This window comes from Hibiscus syriacus, unplaced genomic scaffold, assembly GCF_006381635.1.
Source record: "Hibiscus syriacus cultivar Baekdansim isolate YM2019G1 unplaced genomic scaffold, ASM638163v2 tig00110270_pilon, whole genome shotgun sequence".
Lineage (NCBI taxonomy): Eukaryota > Viridiplantae > Streptophyta > Magnoliopsida > Malvales > Malvaceae > Hibiscus > Hibiscus syriacus.
The window spans coordinates 975,491-980,193 of NW_024062656.1; the positions used below are offsets into that span (position 1 = coordinate 975,491).

Below are 4,703 nucleotides of genomic sequence, written 5' to 3' on the forward strand. Positions count from 1 at the left end.
GGACGACTTGGGCCCTAAGGGAGCTCCGTCCCTGCTTCCCTCTGTTTTTCCATTTTATTTTATTTTTCAGTCGATTTTTTTTAAAGATGGGTTCTCATCTAAGTTCGTTTATTAATCATTCATTTAGTTTTTGCATGTGGGGTGTGTTGAATTTTAGATAAAAAGATTGAATTCTGTCTTGAAAGTTAAAAGCTACCAATACAATTACAATGACAACCGCAAGGAATAAATGTAGGCAACCAATGAGCATGACCTGGGCAGACTATAGATATCTTGGACCAGTAATATCATCTGTTAATTAAATGAAAGCTTGCTGATCCTTTCCATATCTTGCTTTTCTTAACAATTATTGCCTATTTGACTAAGAAAAGGTTTATCCTTTTTGTCCCTTAAAAGAAAAAATAATAATATTTGTATTGATGAAATATATCTCTAACCTGGTGTTTCATGTTATTGAACTTTTTAACAAAATGACTAATAATTTTTTTATCATATCATCGTAAGGGCCATTAGCATACATACTTTTCCCAATTTCCTTTCTTTATCTAAAACTCAAACTGAAAAATCTATGATTCATTTTTTTCATACATTTGAGGTTAGCATCCAATATACAGACGCGAGTTTTTTCATATAGCTTTGTGATCTAAATATCTTTCCTAATCAGACATACAAATGGGAAAAAATACTATGATATACATGGATGACTTACAAATTACAAAGCAGAAAGGAGGTTACTTTCATCTCGGTAGCTGCTCAGAAGTGTTAGTGGTGGATGCTGCTGTTGTCCCTCTATTCTCTGTTTCATTATCCACAGCCACAGGCAGTCCCCGGTTCTCTGTCTCTGAGAGTTCTATGAATTTAATGGACCCATCTGTCAGTCCCACAGCTAACCGATTGGCTTCCTGTGGGTGTGTCGCCACAAGTGCGTGTATGGTTTGACTGTTACAGTAGAACATTGAAATGAAAAAAAATAACCACACATGATGTACATTCCACTTTAATGAAAGCCAATGTGAATAAACCATTCAAGGACTAGTTAAAATGCATTACCTGTTGGAAAATGCTGGAGAGATATTCGCGGATGGCGCAATGCGACATCGGAGCTTCAGACTATCGGCATCGAACACTCCGATGTTGCCATCGGTAAAAGTAGCATAAACTAGTTGGCTGTTGCAGGAATATGCTGCGCTAGATATAGGTGAAGAAAGTACTTCTTGGGGGCATCCACTGCGAAATATAAAAGAGCATTAAAATTTGTTCACCACATATATTCAAATTCATTTACCTAGGCTGTAGGCTTTTTACCTGTCGATTGCATTCCATCTTGTTAGCATCATATACAGCAAGGACAGTTTCATGACATACTGACAGGTGAACCTGATCGGAGTGAAATGCCACACGAGTGGGACCCTGAGGGGGGAAACTTTATCTTTTTCCAGTCACCAGTGTTCCAAAAGAAAAGCTGCAAAAGAAGGAAGCAAATAACACTAGTTGTAATATAAAGACAATAAGAACCACTGGTCCTAAACAAAGCAAATGCAGAAACAAGTATATTTGATCTCTCTTTTCCATGTCTTCATTAGAAATAACGATATGCAGATATATGCACAACCAGACAGAGTGATTTGATGGTTTAAGAATACCTGAGCGTCAGCGCCCGAAGAAACCAAGATGTTACTGGTGGAAAATGCTAAACCAGTGATCCGTTTCTGGTGACCCTTCAATCTTCTTTTTACCTACAGGAAAAAAACGCACCTCTTTTCATATCGAATATAAAATCGGTATAAATATTCAAATATATACTTAAATCATCTACCTTACTCACACTGACATTGTATATATGGATGACTGAGTCTTCCATTCCAATTGCTATGATATTATTATCTTGAGGATGAAAAGCCATGAAGGTCGAAGAAGTGAAAAACATAAAAGTTGTAATTACCTACAAATCAAGGCAATATCATATCAAGTAAAAAAGCACTATTGATGGGATCAAAATTGCAAGAAACTCCAATCTAATTCAAAATCTGGTAGTAAAAAAAAAGTAAACATAAAAATAAACATTAATTTACCTTGAATGTCATGGTATTAAACAATGAAACCTTTCCACCACATGCAGACATTATATAGGAGTCATTCTTTGCCAGCGCTAGGCATGGAACTGCATTTTCAGAATTATATGGGACATCATTACTCATAACAAGACCAGTGTTTGGTTGCCAGAGTTGTGGAATAATGCTAGCAGTGACCTACAAAACTACAAAAGATATTTAGAAAAGAAAAGATTACACATATGTACAAAACAGCACATGAACCTTTCATATATAAATTTGCATGTATATTTCAATGAAGAATTGTATGTCTTCAAAATATAAAGCACCTTCCCGCTAGTGTTCTGTTCGCTTCGACTACATTTCCATAGCTTTTGGACTCCATTTGACCAAAGAGCAAGAATCCCGTCACCAGAATTTGTGTACAGAAGTCTGGCAACCTTGACATACAGGCAATTTAAAAATCACAGAAATAATAAACTGAACAAGACAATCCCCTGAATGATTATATATTTATTATATTTTGTGGGGGAAGAAAAAAAAGAGAATGGACAAAAGAAACCTTGCTAGTAGTATCCGAATTGTCGGGCATGGTGACTGTTCGACATTGAGTAGTGTCAACAATCTCTGTTAGTTCCCAAGGTTTGGTCTTATCAGACGCATCCTCCAAATTTCTTGGCTCTTCAGTGCCTTTACTCATTTTCTCAACTCCATCCTATAAGAAATTGTGATTAGAATTATATTCTAGTTTAAAATAGTGTAGAATTGCATCAGAAGACAAGAAAAATTAAACTGCAGAGCCGGATACAATATCCATTACCATGAAAAAAAATTGTCAAAAGAAGCTCAAATAAACAAATGCAAAGCAAGTTAGCATTGTGATGCAAGATAAAACCTTCATCTCAAGAGGTATTCTAGATGCTTCATAAGGTCGAGCCCCCATTGCCCTTAATGCTATAAGACCATTGACATTTGAAAGAACCTTGAATCCATTGTCTGCTGTAGTAACAACAAGCAAATTTCCTTGTTGAATCTCAATCGGGGAAGACAATATACCATCCAAATCCAGATTACCAATTTGAAACCAAAGTATTTACATTCAAAGAGTTATAAAAGAGGAAGCTCAAATGAAAATTAAGATGCTAACCGGAAGTCCCCCCTCAGCATCTGTGCTGGTGAGAATAATCGTATTGTCCATATCCCAAACTTAATTTGTCTATCATCACCAACAGCCAAAAAGCGATTCTTTGTCGTGTCAAACCGAACTACACCAGTAGTTTTCTTTCTAAAACCAGAATATTTCCTCTTTATTTTTCCTTCACTATCATTCCATTCAACCAATATAAAATATTTAAAAATATTTAACTATAATTTTAATTGATTATTTTAATTTAATTAATAATTTTATTGTTTATTAAATATAAAATGTATAAAAAATATAAATGATTCAATTTATATTTAAATGTACGAATTTTTTTTTATTTTTTTGTATAAATTAATATTTAAAATATATTAATATTTTAATAAAAATATTTAAATATATAAATAAATAAATATTTGTATTTAAATGTATTTAAATGTATTTTTATTCATATATTTAAATATTTTTGTTAAAATATATTTTATTCGCATATTTAAATGCATTTAAATAAATATATATATATATATATATATATATTTGTATTCATCTATTTAAATATTTTTGTTAAAATATAAATATATTTATATTTTAAATATTAATTTATATAAAAATAAAATATATAAAAAATATTAATGATTCGTACATTTAAATATAAATTAAATCATTTATATTTTTTTATAGATTTTATATTTAATAAACAATTAAATTATTAATTAAATTAAAAATACATAATTTAAAATTATATATATTACTGTGATAGTATCAATGTATGTAATTATCGTGTAGTCTTGAATACAAGTGTTGAAGATAGCCCATTGGTATTGGCTTTTTGAGATGGTGCCAAGGTTCGAATTGCCTAATCCCTCAAATACTTTCTTTGTAATTTAGTTTTCTTTCAAAAAGATGGTTATATGTTGACAGTCATTTATTGATTAATTTATTAAATTAAATTTAAGTTAAAATCAAATTTATAGAAGATATAAACATTAAGGAATAAATATATAATTATTTCAATTTTTTAACTTGCACGTGATCAACTGTTAACCGCTAGTAGAGGTGGCAATCGGGTAGGGGAAAACCAAAAACCGTGGGGATCCGAATCGACGGGGATGGGACTCACATGGATGGGGATGAGGGAAGTTTTATCCTTGAATCTCAAATGGAGATGAGAATAAGGGAGTTTTATCCCTAAACCTCAAATGGGGATAAAGACAGGGATTGCTATATCCGAATCGTAGAGATAACTGAATTGTACCTATGTGAATAACTGTGGGGATCCCCAAAAAAATAATCATAAGGATCCCCGATATTTTACAAATATAACCGTGGGGATCCTAAAAAAATATATGTGAGATTACATGTTGCCACTGTTACATCTCAAATGAACTAAAATTGAAGTTTAGATCTTTTCTCATTTAATATACATTGATTTGTTGAGATTGAAAATTGTTAAGATTGTACATATTCGTTGAGTGTTAGATGAATATTAACGTTTGAAACTTTCATATTAT

The 4,703-nt window shown here is 31.9% G+C and overlaps 1 pseudogene; it reads right to left on the minus strand.

Moving 5' to 3' along the window:
• Positions 1 to 737: 737 nt before the first annotated feature.
• Positions 738 to 3,395, minus strand: LOC120115643 (annotated as a pseudogene).
• Between the last annotated feature and the right edge of the window lie 1,308 nt (positions 3,396 to 4,703).